The 7,665-nt window shown below is 29.6% G+C and overlaps 1 long non-coding RNA gene across 2 annotated transcripts; it reads left to right on the top strand.

The window, feature by feature from the left end:
- Positions 1-4,525: 4,525 nt before the first annotated feature.
- LOC127066189 (uncharacterized) lies at positions 4,526-7,342 on the top strand. Of its 2 annotated transcripts, none has more exons than XR_007782299.1 (3): positions 4,526-5,036; positions 5,412-5,736; positions 6,992-7,342. It is a non-coding gene; the product is annotated as an uncharacterized LOC127066189 (long non-coding RNA). The 2 variants fall into 2 exon arrangements; XR_007782298.1 differs by having other exon boundaries at positions 5,412-5,740.
- Positions 7,343-7,665: the final 323 nt, after the last annotated feature.

The following is a 7,665-nucleotide window of genomic DNA, read 5'->3' as shown; positions in this document are numbered from 1 at the left end:
GCAATACCTATTATACTCGAGTCAAATCCATGGAAATTTTCACGTTATTCGATGGAAACATTAATGGCTTCAAATAGCGCATAAATTTACTTAGGTAGGTGCTCGATAACTAAGAGAAATAAGAGATGCTGAATTGTTGAATTTAATTGAGAGAAAGATCAGGTCGTTTTCCACGAGACTATTGGACCCCAGTCGAGATCTTAAAAGGATCACAATGTTCCAACAGAGTCAACTTCAAACTCGACTTTTATTCGAGTATCCACTTCTTTCTTCTATTACATTAACTAGTTTATTTATCAGAGATAAAAGTGTCTAATTTAAAATTAATAATCGAATAGTGAACATTTATTGAATAATTGTTATTACTATTATTATTATTATTATTTATCACTATTATTATATTTAAAATTAATAATCGAATAGTGAAGATTTATTGAATAATAATAATTATTATTATTACTATTATATTTATTATTATTATTTATCACTATTATTATTATTGTATTTATTATTACAAGATATCTCTGTATATTCGAAATTACACTTATTCTTATTTGTCTTTCATAATTACAAAAATTGCAAATACATCCTTTATACGTTATCCTTTGGATACATCACTGTTATGAAAATATACGCGATACGAGATATTAGATTAATTAATTAACGAGAGTTAAACGATAGATCATCAAATATGGATCTCGCATGTCAGCAACATAAATAAAATCCACGTTCGTTCTTTCATATTAGAATATTCCCTTTTCTTTCTTTTTTTCTTCTTTCACCTCCTGTCATTACGAGGTAAGCAAAACTAAATTAAAAATTTGATTGCCTCGTTATCTTTGCCTCTGTGAGTTAGTCCAGACAAAAAATAAAATGAAAAAGAGGAAATGCACGTAGCTGACATAAAAGTGAATCCATTGCATTTAAATAAACCGATAGGTCAACCTTCGTGTCATCATTTCGCTAACACGTGGACGACATTTAATGTTCTTTAGAAGGTCGAATAAATGTATGTACATATATCTTAAAAATAAATAACTTTTACCAATCTTCCGTACCACGAATGATTGATTTTCTTTTTCAAAAAACTCACTCATTTTTTAAAGAAAAACTTTCATTCTCGTAAAAAGATATACATAGTTATTCGCTTTCGAGTATCTTTTGAAAACTTTCATTATGCGGATTGATGATACCTACTATTTCTTAACTTCAAAGATGCTTGTAAGAAAGTTTTTTTCAAACCAGAAAATATTTGGAATATTTCTTTAGTTTCCGCAATCTAAGAATACGAGATAGATGTACGTAGTCCGTGAATATTTCAATGGAATCCCGTAAATTGAAAATCTTCACTGGATATAATATACATACACACACACATATAAATATATCAGATACTTCAATTTTCTAGCAATATATAAATATATACATATATATCAGATGCATATAAACTTAACATACATTTCTTTCGAAAAAGAAAAATTCAACTATTTCGACAAAACTTGCTCAATTTTTCTTCTATACAATCCGTAACAAACACACACACACACACACACACACACACAAACATTCGCGTGCGTACTCACGGCGACTATACAATTCATACTTCCTATCTTTCGTATTCTCCTTATATAGTAACAAATTTGAATATAAACGTGAACGATCATTCTTAAGTATATGAAAATGAAACTATAACGAGAGATGCAAACAAACGATAAAAATATATATATATATATATATATATATATATATATATATTCTATATTCACTAGGGAAATAATTCATCCTTCGATTATTTTAACGTCGATATCGTCCCTTCGTGAGAATACGTATTAAGTCGATTAATTAATTGACCCGATTAATAGACTTTCAAAAATAATAAGCGCAATATAAACAGAGAGAGAGAGAGAGAGAAAGAGAAAAAAGGAGAAAGAGAAAAAGAGAAAGAGAGAGAAAGAGAAATAAATCAAAATTATAAGAAATATATCGGGTAGATTGTTTTTTCTTTTTGTTAATTTTTCTTTTTCTTTTTCGTCTTCTTCTTGTTCTTATCAAGAGAACAACAATCTCAACGTCAAGACTTCAATAGTTTGAGAAACATAGACTTTATAGTCGGTAGGAGAGGATAAGGATAGAAGTGACACAGGACCAGGGGTGGTTTTGACGGTATTGATTTCTCAAGCCCGGGACCTCGCACCATCTGCAACTCAAACGGCTTGCCTGAGATATCCCCTCACGTGCTACGCTTCAAAAAAAAAAGAAAAAAAGAAGAAAGAAAGGAAGGAAGAGAGAGAGAGAGAGAGAGAAAAGAAACGAACGTACAGACTCTCCCCCAAAAATACAACAGATCCATTTTTATCTGACAAAGATCTAATCAAAATTCATACGTACTGTTATTTCGTTTATACCTAACAGTGGGAGACTCTAAGCCGATCGAAAAGGTTAAAGGCTTTCGATTGCGTGAGATCATCTTTCATAAAAAATTTTTCTTTAAAATAAATCATATATATATATATATATATATATATATATATATATATATTTTCTTAGAAAATTATTTCTCAATGGAATTTTTATATATTTATATATTTGGATTGTTTTATTTTCTCATTTCTCATTTATTAATTCTTTTATTGTAAACGTAACCACGATGATAAATTTCGACCGGTTCGCTCGCTTGACCTTCTTTTATTAATTTCTTTTTTATTTTCTTTTTCCTCGCAAAGTATTATGGATTATAAATTTTAATAAATATTTATTTTGATGTTCGCAATAATTTTTGACATTACACACATATATATATACATGTATATACAATGTCTTTTCTTTTTCTCTTTCTCTTACACACACACACACACACACACACATATATACGTATGTACGTATGTCGAACATCATACGCAATGACGAAGCTGTTCGATACCATTGCATAATATCTATTACAATGTTGGTATAACGCCGGATATTGCGGATTAAGTAACATATCGACTAAATGGAAGACGTGGGTTGTAATTTCTCCATCGTTGTTTTATATACGGATTACATCGGGCATTGCGTAACGCATTCCTAATGAAGATGCGATACATTGTTAAAATATCGATGTAACGAAAATATTGCAGCAACTATTCTTACTTGCTTACTCGTTAGTGCGAAATTCAATTGCATTTCTTCATGATCGATTTAGAAAGTATTGCGTGGTTATTTCGTAGAAACGTAGACGGTATATTTAACTGATAAATGAAACAGATATTTTCAATTTGATTATGTATCATATCGATAAGAATATCATGAATATAACTATGATATAATATAGTATTATTATAGTTAATAAATAATAAAAAAAAAGATACTATTAATTCTAATATTTAATCCATATTAATCAATATATTATTAACAATAATTTAATATTTCCTATATATTACAGTATAATAATAATAATAAAAAAATATTATATATTATATACCAATATTTATCCAGATAATATATCAAATTAATGAAGCAGTATCAATAACAACAGTGATAATATTATTACACAAATTATTCTATTATACTTATATTATAATATATTAATTTATTAAAAACGATATAATTATCTTTTAATACAGCATATAATAATAGTAATAATAATTCGATTATGAGCTTGTTAGTATTATTATAAATAATAAATAAATTATTTCTTAAATAATAGTCAAACAACGTAAGTATTATACTTGCATACATATTATATTATACTTTGTATTTACTTCAACTTACTCTTGCGTCGATCGTTTGAGATTCCTTCTAGTGCTTCTTGCTAAGTATATAAAGAAACGAGATTGAAGTTACGTAAGTCGAAACAATTCTTCATCGTATATTCCTTCGTTCGTTCGTTCAGAAAAAAAATGGCGGACGATAAACAGTTAGCGTTGAAAAACGAAAGGGCATTGGCGATATCTCGAATAAAATTCACACTCTAATTCATTGCGAACAACAATGGAAAAGTTATTCTCGAGGGGTTTAAATCGTCCAACTTCCTATTTTCTCGAAAGGAAAGCAAATATTTGCGTCATAACGTTATACTCTCTGTATCTGTTACGTAACTACGTATCCACATGATATTTACCTATATAACATTACTATTATTTTTCAAATATTATTACTTTTTCAAGTATTATTATCGTGTTTTGAATCGACCTTACAATCCCCTCTGACTCTCTTCTTTCTCTTTTCCTTCCTTTTATTTCGTGATATAAACTTTAACCATCTCTGAGAATCTAATTCTTTTCATTAAATCTTTTAGTTTAAGCATGAGAAAATTATTAAACAAGTTAAGAGATTACGATTTAAGATGAATATTAACTAAACTTTACGATCAACGTCTATTCAATTTTTATATATCGAAATTATACTTTTGTAATGAAATTATATTACATGAGATAAAAATTTTAACATTCCGCTATGCATATTTTCTTTCTTTTTTTTCTTTCTTTCATTTCTTTAATTTTTATATTGAAATTATATTTGAAGAAGAATTATGCGAATGTTGAAATAAAACTTTATTGAAAATTTCGATATACATGTACGTATAAAATTTCTATATTTATAGAACAATATAAGAACGCGTGAAGATGCACATATACATATATACGTACATATATATATATATATATATATATATATATATAAAGAGAGAGAGAGAAAGACAGAGATATCCTATATTTATATTTTCCCTCTTCTAAGAAAGAGCTTCCCACTTACGTATCTTTTTTTACTTTATTTCCTTGTGTGATCGATAGTCGTTCGATCGGCTCGGTAGATTTCCGAAGTGCAGTCTCTCTCTCTCTCTCTCTCTCTCTCTCTTCTTCTTGAGAAACACTTCCATCTTGAGACTGCTACAAGAGACCGAGCAATGGCGAAGGAACATAATAAAAAAAAAAAAAAAAGAGGAAAAAAAAGAAGAAAATAAAAATATAGGAAGGGAAAAAAGCGACACACCGTAGCTATTATCGAACAATTTTCTTATGCTCCGATGGAACTTAAAGGTCTAAGAAGAAAGAACTGTAAGACGATTTTTCTTTTCATTAGTTTCTTTTTTCAACGCTCTCAGAAGAAGAGAGAGAGAGAGAGAGTCTTCCTGCTCTTTCGTTCGATCTTTTTTCTTTTTTTATTTTTTATTTTTACTATACGTCGTTCGATACATTTTATGAAACATGACTTAACCCAAAAAAATTTTTATCATCGTAAAAATAAATAATTATCACGATATTCGATAATATCATTCTCTCTCTCTCTCTCTCTCTCTCTCTCTCTCTCTCTCTCTCTCTCTCTCTCTCTCTCTCTCTCTCTCTCTTTCTTTCTAATGTAATGTATATTTCCATCTCCTTCAGTAATCCATTTCTATCTTCGTTTGATCAATTCTCAATTATTATTTTCAGAACGAAGCCTTGACACAGACAAGTGACAAGGAAGGATAGAACAGTAGAACTGAATATATACACACACACACACACACACACACACACACACACACACAGAAAGAGAGAGAGAGAGAGAGAGAGAAAGAAAGAGAGAGAAAGAGAGGAAGAGAAAAATAGAAAAGGACGCATGAAGGTGTACAAGACAGTATCTCTCTTTGTCTAATATAACAGGTGCCACGCTTATAAATAACTAAACGTTCACTCATAATGTTTTCAAAAGAGACGTACCTATTATTATGTATTTTGCAGAATACATAGGCGAATCGTTTCGTAATACAGATATGTAAGTATTTTTATTATACAATATCTATATATCTATCTGTCCTTCTCTCTCTCTCTCTCTCTTTCTCTTTCTCTTTTATCTCTATACTTTTCTAAAATCTTTTTTCCTATTCGAATTAACTCGTTCAAGGAACTAAGTTAAACTTTTCTCTCTTCTAAGATAACTTTTACGAGCCACTTCAATCGTACGAATCTTTTCTCTTTGTTTCTCTCTCTCTCTCTCTGTCTGTCTTCTCTCTACCTCTTCCTTTCTCTCTCAATATACATATATGTATATATAATTGAATGAAACATATATTTGACAACTATAATCCAATTTTATTAAGCCGTTAAAGCGTATAGTATGGGATTTTCTAGAATTTCGTTTGGTATCAAATCGTTCCACTTTTGGCGACGAAAATAAAACGAATAATCGTAAACCAGACCGCACATAAATATAATACATCACATATATATATGTGTGTGTGTATGTACGAGCGTCGTAACGATCACATCCGATCGCGTATAACAGTTCAACTGCCAAAATATGCGTTAGAAGGAACATGATAAGTTGTCCTACTTTTTCTTCGTCTCCTTCTCCTTCTTCTTCTTCTTCTTCTTCTTCTCTCTTTTATTTTTTTTTTCCTTTTCTTTTCTTTCTTTTTTTTTTCGTTACAAGAAAAGTCACGTTTCTCAAGTTCATTGAGAAATATTGCAAAAATCGATTGACGAATGACAGAAGGTGTGTTGGAAAAAACTAACAATAACAGTTGTCCCATTGTTCCTTTCTTCTTTTCCTCTTTTTTCTCTTTTTTTTTATTCTTATTTGTTGCAAGAAAAAAAAAGTCACGTTCCTAAAGTTCATTGAGAAATATTGCAAAAATCAATTGACGAATACCAGGACGTGTATGTTAGAAAGAACTGACGACAATTGTTCTATTGTTTCCTCTCTCTCTCTCTCTCTCTCTCTCTCTCTCTCTCTTTCTTATCGTTTGATGTAAAAAAAAAAAGTCACGTTTCAAGTTCATTGAGAAATATTGCAAAAGTCGATTTGTCGAACTGTCGTGGAGAAAAGAAAATTCCTGGAAACGAATTTGCTGGTTGGATCGATCGGAGTAAGAATAGAAATGAAGAAAAAAGAAATGATATTTAAAATGATTAAATAAAAAAAATAATAGAAAAAAAGAAGACACAAAAGAAAGAGAGAGAAAAAGGGAATTATAAAACTGAATGAACTCTATGACCTAAAAGATGACCTTCCATCTGTGTCCTTGTAGTTTGCCACAAAGAAAAAGCTCATCGATATCTAGAATTCGTTCTTTCTAATACCGAAGAAGAGGCCATTAAGGAGGTATGACCTTTCAAGAGCAAGGGCTAAGGTCGATGAAAGGGAAACAACGATTATCGTCCAATGTATGAGGGACCACCTGCGTTACTTATCTTCCTTCGCAATCTGGATACTCCTTGTTTCATAAAATGAAAATGCCGAGCTACGTGTTCGACGATATCTAATAAAGAAAGAAAAAAAGAAAAAAAAAATGAAGAAAAGAAAGGAGAAGAAAGTAAGAAGGAAAAATAAAAAGCATGAAATCAAGGTCGAATTTTCCAAACAAGTTGGAAGTCTAGCTTGAAAAGTTGGAAAATTCGTAGATGAAAAGTAAGAAGAGAAAGAAGATCGAAATAAACGTTAAAACAAGAAGAATATTTTATTCGTATATATGTGTGTTGTGTGTGTCTATAAAATCAAAAGGTTCTCATTAAATTGCTTAAGATTAATTATTCCCCTTAATATATCCTTTCGTTATTTAATAATAAAAGGTAATCATAAAAAAATGTAACCAATTAATTGATGTTTATAATATCAATTAATTTATGCATTTAAAAATATTTATAAGATTTCTTATATTTATACTCATGGATTTTGATATCATTAGTGCTGTATTTTCCAGTT

Source organism: Vespula vulgaris, chromosome 9 (genome assembly GCF_905475345.1).
Source record: "Vespula vulgaris chromosome 9, iyVesVulg1.1, whole genome shotgun sequence".
Classification (NCBI taxonomy): domain Eukaryota; kingdom Metazoa; phylum Arthropoda; class Insecta; order Hymenoptera; family Vespidae; genus Vespula; species Vespula vulgaris.
The sequence above is the reverse complement of the archived record's forward strand: the minus strand, read 5'-3'. Positions and strand labels throughout refer to the sequence as shown.